Here is a 14,919-nt window from a genome sequence, read left to right as displayed (position 1 = left end):
ATCGTGGTACATCTTATCTGAACAAGGATGTACTGAGTAGCAAGGCTTATGCGCTTCATCCATCACAAGTTCTCGTAAATTGCCATAGAGTGGGACCCAGATGCGTCCTGTTACGTAATAAGCACCGTCTTCCTTTTGTTCTAACCGTTGCCTTGAGCCGCGTAAGGCTTCAGCCCTGACGTTTTCTGGTTTCAATGCTTCTACCTGAGCATCTCGTATCTATGCAGGAAGACTAGACTGGATGGTAAGTTGTAATGCTCATACACGCCTAGGTGTAGTATCCTTTCGACTGAGGGCGTCGGCCACCACATTTGCTTTGCCCGGATGGTACTTGATGGCACATTCGTAATCGTTCAGTAACTCGACCCATCGACGTTGACGCATGTTTAATTCCTTCTGTTTGAAGATATGCTCGAGACTCCTGTGATCGGTGTAGATAGTGCACTTGGTACCGTACAGGTAATGTTTCCATCTCTTAAGTGCGAAAATAACAGCTCCCAGCTCCAAGTCGTGTGTGGTGTAATTTCGTTCGTGAACTTTAAGTTGGCGCGAGGCATAAGCAATGACTTTATCCCGTTGCATCAATACACAGCCAAGACCTTGAATTGATGCGTCGCAGTAAACCACAAAGTCGTCTGTGCCCTCTGGCAATAAAAGAATAGGTGCGCTGCAAAGTCTGTCTTTCAAGTGCTGAAAAGCCGTTTCCTGTGTATTACCCCAACGATAGGTGACACCCTTCTGTGTCAGTAGTGTAAGCGGCTGCGCAATCTTCGAGAAGTCTTTGATGAACCTTCTGTAGTAACCCGCCAAACCCAAGAATTGGCGTATTTCCGTTGGTGTACGCGGTGCGGGCCAGTTCCTAATCGAGTCTACCTTGGATGGATCAACATGAATCCCATCCTTGTTTACCACGTGGCCTAGAAAGTGAACTTCAGGAAGCCAGAAGTCGCATTTCGAAAACTTGGCATACAGCTGTTCTGTTCGAAGGAGTTCCAAAATGAGTCGCAAATGTTGCTCGTGTTCCTCTTGACTCTTAGAGTAGATCAGGATGTCGTCGATGAATATAATCACAAACTTATCCAAGTAGGGCTTGCACACTCTGTTCATAAGATCCATGAAGACTGCAGGCGTGTTTGTTAATCCGAATGGCATGACTAGAAACTCGTAGTGGCCGTAGCGTGTTCTGAATGCTTTTTTGGAGACGTCCTTGTCCCAGACTCTCAGTTGATGGTAGCCTGTCACACCCCGATTTCCACGTGTCTCCGGTGGGCCCGGTGGGGGATTACCGTGACGATGTTGGCAACAATATAGTCAAACCACACAATCATATAATGCACAGCGGAAGCATAAGATAAATATATAAACTCAACCTCTGGTTGTAATATCAAATGTATTACAGAAGTTGAATATATCCACAGTGGATCGTAAATAAACATAAAGTATTTGTTCCATCAGATACTGCAATCAAGCTTGCGAGACTTATCACGACGCTAGGGAGCTAATACCAGCCAATTTTCGTTTAGGTACCTGCACTTAATCTTTTTGGGGAAAATACGTCAGTTTACACTGGTAAATACATTCAACTGACACATTTGAAAATGTTTATTAAAATTGATTTGAATGCACAAGGCACAAACTCTTTCATAACTTGGGAAAATTATAATAAAATCTTGTGACCGTTTTACATGTTCTTTTATGCGTTCAGTAGCCCGGGTCGTGCCGGGTTAAAGATTTATAGACACACCACGTTTGCGTAAAACCGTAGTATAAAAACCAACGGCTACGTCTTTTAATTTAATGTCGACACTTTATACCGGGTGTACGCCTACACCGGGATGTCGATGGTCGTGGCCATTTCGTAAAATGATGCCAAGGATATCCGGGACAACGGTCATTAAACCCCCCAAAGGCTTATAAGCAACAAAACTGTTTAAATGAGCCGATCATATTATTTAATTAACCACCTAAGCGATGGATGAATATAATGCTCAATCAAGCGGTATTAATATACCGTAACCCAAGCCCATATAGGGGAAATAAGTTAAAGTATTTACCTTTGCAAGTATATTTCCTTATTTTGGATTAAATCACCGATAGCTTTTACTGGGGCTCCTAATCTGGAACGAAGGTTTTAATTAACCTCTTAGAATCCTAACGGGTCGTTATAATGGCCGTAGCCTAGACCGGTTGGTTCCGATATATATATATATATATATATATATGGTTTAATCGCCTGAAAAGGCGAAAACCGAGAATGGAGTGTGATTCTGTCCCAACAAGTTCAGAGACTTGTTTTATATGGGTTAATGGTTCACACTCTGGATTTTGGGGTTCAAATGATATTATTTGACCCGTATCGGCTAAATTATGAAAACTAGTTTCATAAGCCGAACCGTGCGCGCAATAGGCGAAACGGTTAACCGTGAGAGTCGTAAGCTTATTTCCTAAGTCAATATGCCTTAAATGGGTTGTGGTATCAGTAGGATACCTTCCGTGACACCCGTAACGAGTTTAAGTTGATATTATGCCCCGTAGGGGCTTTTCGGTCATTTTAAAGACTTTTAAAGAGCTTTTCGAGTTCTACAGGAAATCTGAGTTTCCCGAACAGCTTATAAAGCTTAAAATACTTTATTTATTATTTAAAACCAGTAGCAACTGGAATCGGGTCAAAAGACCTTGTAGAACTCATGTTTTGGCCGAAAAGGGCATATTCGGTATTTACCGAACCGTAGCCATAACCGCAGGTTATGAGCGAGGTAAAAATTATTAAAAATCTTTAAAATTCCCAAAATATTATTTCAATACATTGGGTAAAAGTTTTGGTGACGAAATCTTGGTTTAGATAGGTGTTATGCTAATTGCGCCGTTTATTACAAAAGTTTATTTAAATTGCGCTAATTAGCATAACTCTCATTCTAGACCTCGGATTGACGTGAAACTTTAAGGACATGCTTATAATTTAATAAGCAAGGTTCTGGTCCATTCACGTGTCCGAAATACTCGTTTTATTTTTAAAAGGCCGTTGCGGTTAACTTTTAGGCGAATGACGGAATTGCGCAAAAGACTCGGATAACTCATGAACCGACCACAGAGGTTTATACCAACATGTGACCTGGTCCTAAGAGAGTCCTAAGGTATATCTATACCTCACTAAAACGGGTCAGAACTGAAGTCAAAGCAAAAGTCAAACTTTTGCGACATTCGGCTCCGAACCGGTTCAATATAGCAAATGGTCGATTCAAACGAGCGCAAACAAGTTTATATACTTAATATCATGTTTTATAAGTGTCAAAACAGGTTTCATAACATATACATTACAGATTATGCATAAATCGCTAAAATAGCTTTCTGTTGATTTTTTAACCGCACGTTTGACTCGATTTTTGACATAGTTAGAGTGGTGATCAGGGGGAACCTTTTTAGAGGTTTATTACCCACATAATTACCTACTCAAAACTACTTTTGATCCGTCATAAGACTGAACCATTTGCAAGTTATTGTATTGACAACCGTTAGTTACGACGGTTGCGTTTTTGAGTTATAACTATGGAAATGCAGGACCAAAATGAGTATGAACGACTTACAGAAGTGTGTTCTTGCTTAGAGAGCAGAGATGGATGCTAGAGAGCTCTTGAAATGATCAGATGAATGTGTTTTGTGTTGTGTGAATGTTATGCACATAATGTGGCTATTTATAGCCAAAGCAAGCTCTCTAGATCACTACACAACAACCTATACTGGTCATGATGATGGGTAGATGTCCCCTGAGTGATATGGGTCGAGTAGGGGGCACCCATGCCTTATTGATTGATGTTTGGTCGTTCAAATGCTCCAAAAGGCAAGAAGTTACAACTATTCTGCATCTGGGCGTCTAATGCGGCCCGCATGGGAGTTCCATGTGTTTATAATGCGGGCCGCCTGGGTTCTAAATTTCAGGCGAGTAAAAGAGGAGGCTCGCGGCCCGCCTCAACTTAACCAACATGCAATGCGGGTCGCTTAGGGCCTGTTTTTCAGAATTTTTAAATATTTTGAAATGATTACGAAATCCTGGTAATTAATAACGAAATCTTTCGTAATGATTTACCTGACCTTTCGGGTTTGAAGGGGTAACTTTGCGGTTTGGCCCTCGGTTAATTACAATTAAGGACCTCGTGTTATTTACCCGCGTTGTTAAGTCCCCGTTTATTTTATTAATTGTTCAGAAAGCCTTAACTTTCATTATTGACGCTTTTAACCCTTCTCATACGAATTTGAGTATAACTCTTTCGTTTTAAAACGGAACTCCGCGGAATTTATACAGTATATTCTAGTGAGCGTGTAATACTGTTACGGAGCCTTGGGAACGTTAAAGGGTCACTCAGAGGTATAATTAAACATGTTGACACAGTTAACCCCTGTAGTTCGTAATCTCTCACTTTCTTCCGCGTTTCGCTTCCGTACGATTTATGATTTATTCGTTTGAAGGTACAAGCATTTAGGGTTACTATACAGTATATATACCCTTGTTGACATTTATAACCCTCGAATTTATATACTTTCAAGGTTTGTCAAAATTGGTCCTTTATTTAATATCAATGCCACGTGTAAACAAATGACACGTGTTAACACATTATTGGACACAAAAATTCGAGGTGTTACATAGCCTGACCTCAGATCAATCTTTGAATAGTAGCTCGACCCTTGCAGCTGATCGAACAAATCATCAATGTGGGAAGAGGATAGCGATTCTTCACGGTCACCTTGTTGAGTTCGCGGTAGTCAATACACATCCTGAAGGTACCGTCCTTCTTCTTCACAAACAATACTGGAGCTCCCCAAGGCGAAGAGCTAGGACGAATAAAACCTTTATCCAAAAGTTCTTGTAATTGTTTGAACAGTTCTTCCAGTTCGATTGGAGCTAAACGATATGGTGCACGAGCTATTGGTGTTGTTCCAGGAGCTAGCTCGATTTGGAACTCAACCTGGCGATGAGGCGGTAGCCCAGGTAAATCTTCAGGAAACACTTGAGGAAAGTCGCGTACTACAGGAATATCCTCTAACCTCTTCTCTTTCGTTGATGCGTCAGTGACAAGCGCTAAAATAGCGGTGTGGCCCTTTCGTAAACACTTTTGGGCCTTAAGAAAGGAGATGATGCCTACCACAGCACCACTCTTGTCGCCTTGAACTTCGAGAGGTTCTTTACCAGAACGAGGAATACATACAATCTTCTCTTTGCATAGGATCTTTGCTTGCTGTTGGGATAACCAATCCATCCCAATGACTATGTCGAAACTACCCAGAGCTATAGGGATGAGATCGATAAAGAAAGTCTGACCAGCGAGGATAAGATTACAACCCTGAACTATGTGTGTCGCCTCTAAACTTTTACCATTTGCTAACTCTACGACATGCTTGATGTTCAAAAGTGTTGGTGTGCGCTTGAGCATTCGACTAACTTTCAGAGACATATAACTGGTATCCGCACCCGAATCAAATAATACAGAAACATAAAAGTCGTCGAGAAGGAACTTACCCATCACCACATTAGGATCATTCCTTGCTTCACCCTGCCCCAGCACGAACACACGACCCCTAGCACCGTTGTCATTATTGTTTCCCCCATTGTTGTTCCCATTGCCCTGATTATTGTTGTTGTTGTTCTGATTTTGATTTAACTGGGGGCAGTCCCACTTGAAGTGGCCTTCAGCGCCACACTGAAAGCATCCCCTGTTGCCTCGCTGCTGTTGCTGCTGCTGGTTCTGTGGAGCTGGTGGTTGTTGTTGATGGTTCTGGTTCGCAGGTCGCGAGCTCCTGCAATCCTTAGCTTCATGACCCATCTTGAGACATCTCTGACAACGACCCTTGTTGCACTGACCATTGTGGTGCCTGTTGCATGTGTTGCACTTCGGGAGGATTCCTCGATATCCACCCTACCTTTGACTACCAGAAGATTGCTGACCAGAGCTCTGATAGTCATCAATCTTTCGCTGCTGTGCCTGGGACTGTACTGAAGTCGAACCATTGCTGGAGGCTCCATCCCATTTTCGCTTGTTATCACTGGGAGTAGCAGAAGTAGTAGTAGTAGTAGTAGCACCGATACGCTTGGGCAGCTTGTTCTGTTCCACTGCCTGATCTGTGAGGCGATGAGCAAGACGAGTAATATCCTAGATGGTAGCAAGGTTGGCCGATATCACATGACTTTGAATTTCTGGTACTAAGCCTCTGAGGTACAGCTCAATACGCTTGATGGGAGGATCCACCATAGTTGGACACAAGATGGCCAGGTCGTTTGACCTTTTCGTATACGCCTCTATCTCTGACCCTGTCATCTTCAGGTTAAAGAACTCCACTTCCAACTTGTGGATGTCATCACGAGTGCAGTATTCCCGCTTGATCAAATCCTTGAAATCGTTCCATGGGGTGGCATTAGTAGCCGCCAACCCCAGCATCTGAACTTGCGCATTCCACCAAGTCAGCGCAATGCCTTCGAGAGTACCAGTGGCATACTTCACCCTGCGAGCCTCAGGGCATTCACACATCTCAAAGACGGACTCGAGCTTCTCAAACCAATGGAGGAGTCCAACGGTTCCTTCAGTGCCACTGAATGTGCTAGGACGACAGTCCATGAAAGTCTTGAAGGTGCATACAGGTGGCTGAGCGTGTTGACCTGTTGTGTATAAGAACAGGACAAGGTTAAACAAAAGAGTTGGTTTAGGAGTGTAGGATCTAAAGATCCTAGAGTGAGTTACGACTGCAGGGTATACCTCCTGCTTGTGCGGCTGCAAGTGCCGCAGCAACTTGTTGGTTGATCAAAGCCGTCAGCTGGGCTTGTGTCATGTTAACGTGTCCACTCATGATCTTCACAAGTAAGAGAACACAAGTGAGAAGTGCGCCGTATCAATACGCAAGTGTGGAATGACAGAAGAGTGTGAGCAAACAAGGTTTTCAAATAGTAGTTGCTACGTTATCTAAGCCTACCATGAGCAATGTAGTATGTATCTAACAAGTAGGTAATGTAAACATGATTAGTATCACCTATGGTGTTAAGTCTTGCACGTGGAGCGAAGCGTCGTTGTGGATCGTTGAGCAGTGTACAAGTTATAGTTTGATTTTAATAAAATCTTTTCCCCTTATTAAAACCATGTTCAATTTAACCATTGGCTCTAATACCAATCTGTCACACCCCCAAATTCCACACGCGGTGTACTAACGCCTGGAGGCGTGACTGACCAGGATCAAGCCACCAATCATATTGAACATAACAAGTAATAAGTAAAATTTAACCACACAATATGAAAGGTGTTTCAAATAAAAAACATAGTTAAGTGTCTAGCGGAAGCATAATTGTAAAACCCATTGTAAATATTAAGTACGAAATAAAGTAATGTTTTTAGCATGGCACACACCGCCATGTCCCACAACGACCGCGCCTCCCTGTGCAAGCTCTATGAGTACCTAACGACCTGCAAGGCATGTAACAACGAGTCAACAACATAGTTGAGCGAGTTCACCGTTGGTTGTTTAGTTATAGTATTCGTTTCATAAATCATATGCTCGTTTTGTAAACCATGTATCGTATTAATTCGTATCGCGGTCTCCCAGACATGTGTGCGAAGATTAGTGTGGGCTTCCCATGTGTTACTAGACCGTGTGTATCGACTGCTACGAAAATGTAAGAGGTGCCCTAAGTCAATGTCTACCAGCATTGACCCTTTGCCCATAGTCCATTAGTACACGCCCGTTCGAATGAAACGGTGTGAGGTTTGTTAAAACTAATAGCGCTATTAACTAATGACCCGCTCGCCATAGGCCTCGGCGATTAAGTCGATATAAATGAGGGACTTCATGATAGAGATTTGGTCCAGTGTGTATACTTCGCATCCTTCCCACGGAGGATGGTCGTAATTACCGTTTAGTTCATTTACCCATTCCCAACCCTTGGGAAATCCCATGCCTTGGACAGAGTGTGAACTCACCTTGGTTTGCTCGGTATGCTAAAGTATGTGCTCACAAATAATTCAATCCAATCCTATAGTTATGCATGTATTCACAATCAGTTCACATCCACATAGCTCACGTATCATTCATGATCATACAGTATCGACTAAGTAACAATCGGCTCATAGTATTCAACAGTTAATCGCATATTCACATGAGTTACATTTAACGACATATGACTGACCCAGTTAACTTTTAACAGAAATAACTTAGTTACAGTGCAGTTTTCTAACTCGGCGAAACACGCTTTGTTTCGCCGTGAATCCCCTTCGACGAAACACCCTCTGTTTCGTCATGATTACCCTCGGCGAAACTCCCCTTTTTCACCGTGCCTGATTCACCGTGACTAATGTTGACGAAACACATCAGCGTTTCATCGACATCAGTGTTTCGTGGAGGCATCAGTTACGTCACATAACAGTTACGTAAATCACACAAACCCTAACGACCGTCATCATCATACGGTAAACATGCAACACAGTAATCATACGGAGATCATTCATAATCATTCATCAGGGCACACCACATCTAGCATAAACCCTAATCATACCATAACAATCAGTTACATGACATCTGAATTTAATAACTATCAACATCGATCATGAACAGTGGCACAAACCGTAACATTCATAACATTAGACCAAATCTGAATGATTTATGAACAAAATCAATCTAATCATATACAACAGAATCATCAACTCTCAAAAATAACATCAGTCATAGTCAAAACCATTCAGAAATCATTGTTTTACTATAATATCAATTTACACATAACGTTGCAGGTAGATCGAATCAATAAACGTGACTAACCAGTTAAGATGAAACACAATAATCTCCTAAAGAGATGATGGTAAGAGGTGATGGCTGCCGCAGGAGAGTGGAGAGGTTCTAGGGTTTCGATTTGCCAAAAGAATGTCGAGTGTAACAGTTTCACGCAACAAATACTTGTAAAGACGTACTGGGCCCTTAATAGGCCTCGGCGAATCACTGGGCCGACGAAACACGCTTGTTTCGTCGAGATGTGTGTGACGAAATACACTTGTTTCGTCGAGGTGACTTATGGCGAAACACTCCTGTTTCGTCAGAGTGGTTGATGGTGAAACACTTTGTTTCGTCGGGTAGTTCTAATCTTAAACAGTTTACAAGTTTATGTTCATGCAACCAACACTTTACTTATATTAAACACATAATATATCAAACGACCATCTGAACTTATAATCATGTGTACAGTTACCACACTACTACAAAAATAGGTATTTGCTAAGGCCAAATTCATAGCAAATTCGTAGCAAACACGTATTTTGCTACCGAATTGCTACGAATTTGGTTCGTAGCTACAAGTCCCGTCGCTAATTAATTTGCTTCGGATTTTAGCTATGAAAATTATATTTGCGACGAATTTAGCTACAAAAAAAGACGTTGCTATTTTAGGTACGAATTTTGCAACGAAATGTTTGCTACGTATTTTTAGCTACTAAATTTTGCTATGAAATACTTGCTACGTGTTTTTAGCTACTGAATTTTGCTTCCGATTGTTAGCTACAAAATTTAGCTAAGAACTTTGCTACGAAATTTTGCTTAAAAAAAGTTGCTACGGTTTCTGCTACAGAATTTAGCCATGAAATTTGTTTAAGTTTTGCTACGAATATAACTACGAATTTTTAGAGGACTTTGCTACAATTTTTTCTAGTATTATTTTAAACATTTTTTATTCTTTTCATAGTATTTCTCACTTTTCATGTAAACAATCTCAAAATATAAACAAAAATCATATCAAAGATCCAAAAAAATAAATAATTTAATCAACTTATCCATATGCATCACAATAAAAATTCAAAAAATTTCAATACAATACAACAAATTTCACATATCTTAAGTTGATCGAAACTTTTGTGGCGAGTTTTGTGACAACATTTGAAGTCTTCACATTTCGGTGCATAATTTTGCATTTTCTTCAATATTCTTTATTATAAGATTTTTTCTTCTTTAACTTGTTCTAACTCTGCTCCATGTGCCTTCAGCATTGCGCCTATAAGTAAATAAATTAGAACGTCGCTCTTAATAAAACATTAAGATAAAATAGATTGATAAGGAACTCTTATTACCCAGTTGAACAGGCTACAAGAAAATATAACCCAATATAAGCTACTACATCCAAATATGAAAAATCTTTACATGTTATGATACATTTCAACTAAAATGACTCAATAACATTTGTTATGGCACGCTATAACAAGTTATAACCAAAGTACATCTTTATAAAAAGCATATATGAGATATTATATAGTTAGACAATTCTAACTCAATATAAGTAAATTCATTTAAATAACTCATTAAAGCTGTTTATAATAAAAAATTATAGAGCTTTTTTACAAAAATAAAATACAAACCTCATCAATTCTTTGATACGAACTACGAGTACTCGACTTTGACGATGCATTAGTCATCACCACACATGAGTCAACAATGTTGTTACTCTTCTTTATAATTCTTAACGCATTTACTAATTGTTCCATGCTGGAAAAAAATACATTAATGTAAAGCAAAGTGCAAGCAAATATTATGTAAAGCAACACATTTCAAAGATAAAGATGTGAGCCCAATATGTAAATGAAAAAAATAATTCTAAAAAACATGCCCTCGAGATCAATAAATTTATTTCTTAAAAAAAAAAAAAAAAACAACGTAATCTTCTGTGACCATACTATTATGAAACAAGGTTGTTCCTTTCTTTCGGCCATTTATCTGTCATTCAAATTTCAAATCGATAATTCAACTTCAATAGGACAGAAAATTGATATAAAATGGAAATCAACTACAAAATACAAAGAACTAAAATATAATCTAATAAAAATTACTAAGGTTAAGTGAAACTAATAAAAGATCAAACTGATTGCTTCTAGTGTCATAGCATTACATATTTAATTTTTTTAGATAGGGCTCAATTTCTACCTTAGCGAGCCATTCAAACTTTAGCGAGCCATTCCAAGTAGCACAAGAGACACGGCTCGTTTACAACTCCTAACTATAAAACAACCTTATGAAAAATCTAACCGTTTCAAAATGCGTTAACAGCTCACATTGTCGAATAAGCAATACGATCAGCATTTGAGAAGCCCTGGCCAACATGAAACGAAAAAGAATCAGATGAGTTTAATTAAAACATCCAGATGGTGTGCCGCTTCTGTGCTCAACCCATCAGTAGCATCAAAAAAATCTAAGTAACCTGCCATATAAACATCAATTCTTAACTATAAAAACTCAAATAGAAAGAATTTAATTTTCCTTTTACCTTGGGGTAATTTGCTTCGGAAGAGTTGATGTTCATACTAAAAACTATAAGTTACTCTATCTTTGACGCATCGTGTATCTTGGAGTAGTTCGGAAGGCAGGTGAGGAAATGAGAAGAATGGTGAAAAACAATGAATTAAGTGGGAATGCTAAAATTTTGAAAGATAAAACAATGAATTTGGGGAATAATCAGGAGCGAACGGTTGAAATTAGGGGGGAAATTAGAAATTTCGGGGAGGGATATGAAAACCAACTTTCTTTTTAATTTACAACTAAAAAATTGTTAGGTGTAAAAGTAAAATTATAATTTATATCATACTTTTATTAAAGTTATAAAAGCTTATTATAATTTATAATTTATATCATACTTTCTTTTTAATTTACTATTAAATTTTTTTATAACCGGTTTTAGAATAACTGAACCGCCTGTTGTAGACTGGTTAGGATTCTTGATCTGAAAAAACCGGTTAATAACCAAAACCGCTTTTAAAAAACCGGTTAAAACCGGTTTTTTTTGGCAAAAAACCGGTTAAAAACCGATCCCAACCGATTACATCCGTTATTGTTTTGGACTTAAAAAACCGGTTAGTAACTGAAACTGGTTATAAAAAATACCGGTTTTAGTTTTGGATGAAAAATCCGGTTCGGTTAATAACCAGAACCGGTTTTTGAAAGAAAAAACGATTTGTACACCTCTAGACTAGGGGGAGTGAAGGAGTTTGGGTTGGGGACATTGTTCGACACATGACGGAGGTGAGATCCACAAGCTTATGTTGAAAAATAAGGGGTGTGGTGTGGCATGGCTTAGCTTGGCGTGACCAACCATGTAATTTTTTTTAATTAAAGTAGCCAACCAAAGCCAGCCAAGTCACCATGCTCCCCGCCCCACGGCAGGCTGAATTCCCAAGCCAAAGGGGCAACGCCATGCCTAAGCCCAACCCGGAGTGGAGCAGCTGGCGTTGAAGGGCTTTCCCCGCCCAACCAACGCCCCACTCCCCGCAGTCTTAAGTTAACGTATAAAGTGTCTTATCGTACAAAACGTACGAAAGGCATGAAAAACAAAAAAAAAAACGCGATGACATTTTCATAATTATTTACTCGTAGAGTAATTATCAAAATTACTCTACAAAAGAATTCGAAATGGAGAATCCGAACCATTCCGATAGGATGCATTTGAGAAATATGAAATTCATAGTACGAAAGGATTTCAAGTAAAAACCTCATTACAGGCAATCGAAAGTTGCCTTCAGCAAAATAATCCCAAAAAAGGGTAATCTACCCGGCCAGAGCATCTGTCGCCGTCTGACCCTCATCAGGATATCGAGCATCCCAACTATCAGGGAACCTAAAATTTCGAACCATGCTGTCGAAGGTTTCCCTAGACCACTTCAATGGTGGAAGACCGGCAGACATTTCTTCGAAAGAATCTTCGTGGCGTTCTCCGGTAAGACATTGGGCAAGAAATTTGCAATTTTCTTCAAAGGGATACCGGAGAAGAAGAGTTGGAATCAAAGAGTAATATTATCAAAAGAAAGTAGTAAAAGGGGTTTATATACCCACCGCCATAAATGTCCTAGAAAACCGTAATGCCCCATTTTTCAGAAAAACACGGTTATCGAAGCATCAGGAGTGAATGGACTACAACAAGTACCCTCACGCGCGCGTGTAAGCCACGGTTGACGATGCACATCTGACAATTGACAGTCTGTCACCAAAACGTCACAAGTCAACAGTCAGCAGAGTACTTTTCACCTGCCAAGGATCACATTTTTCGAAATTTGAAATCATGAGCAATTCAACTTAAAAGAGTATCTTCATCAAGAAGATTCTCCACATTTCGCGCCAAAACTTCCCAAAGCACAAATCCCACTTCTCTTATATAGTCTTTGTTATGGGTCATTTTCTAAGCATACGTATCCTGACCAATATCCTGCCTTTGTTTGTTCGCTTGTGACCAGGATGCTGGAAGAGGATATAACTGACATCTTGGGTAATATCCTGAGATTTGTTAATTGACCACGTGCAGGTTGAAGACTAAGACTTACCAACGGTCGAAAGGACTTCTTCTCCTCAAGACTCGGACGAATTTGTTGAAGAATAGACGTTGAGCCCGAAAGACCAGGTCTACAATGTTCAATGAGGGAATATCCAGTGGATCCCGCAAGTTTAGGATAGTTTGTTGGTTTATCTTTACTATAAATAGATGTGGCGGATCAGTTTAAGGCACACACTCTTTCACCATCACTTCCGTACACTTTTGCTCTCTAACTACTAGCAACCACTACATACAAACACTTGTATTCAAATCCCATTGTAACACTTAGTTGATCCGCACCACATCCTGCACTGTATCCTGATATTTGAAGCAATAGAAGAACAAGGCAGCTGCGATTGTCAGCTCCCGAGGTTTTATGCCGGCGATCTAGATTGATCAAGGGCTTTCCTCGTACATCTCGTGTCATTTACTTTACTTTCTACTCATTGTTTGATCATTAATACAGCTCGGTATCCTGAGCCGTATCCCAAATACTGTTTTTTATAAACAACTTAACAAGCACATTTTCAACAACACTTTCTAGCACACTACCTCACTTAACTAATTTGATCATTAAATTGCTTAGGTAATTTTTGACCAAAACAGTCTTGTACTCCACTTATTTGCATAAGAGCAACATTGGACTGGGGGAATTGAAGGGGTAAGGTCCCAAAAACCTTGCGCAGGTGCATTGGACCATACCACAACCTCACCACAATAAACCTTCTTTAAGAAAACCCTGCGCGGCTGCGCACCGGATTCTAAAGAAGGGAACTCAAAAGAAAGCAGTCTTCAACATCCGCGCGCCGAGAAAACCAATAACATGTCCTTGCGCAGACTCATGCAACAGAACAGTTAGGATGGAAACAAAATACCTCCGCGCAATTGCAACCCAGACTTAAACAGAAAAGACCTTTCTGTTACTACAGAATTAACATGAGGCAGAGGCATAGAGGATTACAGCTGTAAACCTTCTAGAAGGCCCCATCGTGCACAACCATTCAGTTATAACCGAATGATGACGTGGCATCATCCTGAACGCTCATCAAGGTCACGATGATGGCATTAACTTGGAGAAGGATCCACCCACATTCACTTGGGCAGGTGCATTGGACCATACCACAACCTCACCACAATAAAGCTTCTTTAAGAGAACCCTGCGCGGCTGCGCACCGGATTCTAAAGAAGGGAACTCAAAAGAAAGCAGTCTTCAACATCCGCTGTAACACCCCGTGTTTTCGAATGTCAAAGTCAATGTCAAAGTCCAAGTCGACTTTGGCTTCTTGACTGTAATTAGTCGATTTTATGTTTTATTTGTAATATGTGGAGTAAGTGTTGTAATCAAGAAAGAATCGAAGTAATCGAATGTGTAATCGACGCGAACCGATTTACGACTGTGAATGGTAGGAAGTAACAATGCGATAAAGTTAACTAATCAGTAATCAAACCGATCTAACCATCATCGAACTCGAATCTCGAATTACGCGAACTTGGGTTGTTGTTATACGTGTGTGTGTGCCTTATGTGTTACCTGTGCATGTTTACTTTATGCTTTGTGTGGTGATCAATCGAAACTCGAATCAAAACTCGAAACTCAAACCGAATGCAATCGAAAT

General features: G+C 40.0%; 1 long non-coding RNA gene across 2 annotated transcripts; it reads right to left on the bottom strand.

Moving 5' to 3' along the window:
* Positions 1-9,755: 9,755 nt before the first annotated feature.
* LOC110927493 lies at positions 9,756-11,480 on the bottom strand. 2 transcript variants are annotated; one of them, XR_002585667.2, is made up of 4 exons: positions 11,270-11,480; positions 10,930-11,095; positions 10,368-10,494; positions 9,756-10,006 (listed from the first exon to the last, which is right to left on the bottom strand). It is a non-coding gene; the product is annotated as an uncharacterized LOC110927493 (long non-coding RNA). The 2 variants fall into 2 exon arrangements; XR_002585666.2 differs by having other exon boundaries at positions 11,032-11,095; positions 11,270-11,474.
* Positions 11,481-14,919: the final 3,439 nt, after the last annotated feature.

This window comes from Helianthus annuus, chromosome 7 (assembly GCF_002127325.2).
Source record: "Helianthus annuus cultivar XRQ/B chromosome 7, HanXRQr2.0-SUNRISE, whole genome shotgun sequence".
Lineage (NCBI taxonomy): Eukaryota > Viridiplantae > Streptophyta > Magnoliopsida > Asterales > Asteraceae > Helianthus > Helianthus annuus.
The sequence above is the reverse complement of the archived record's forward strand: the minus strand, read 5'-3'. Positions and strand labels throughout refer to the sequence as shown.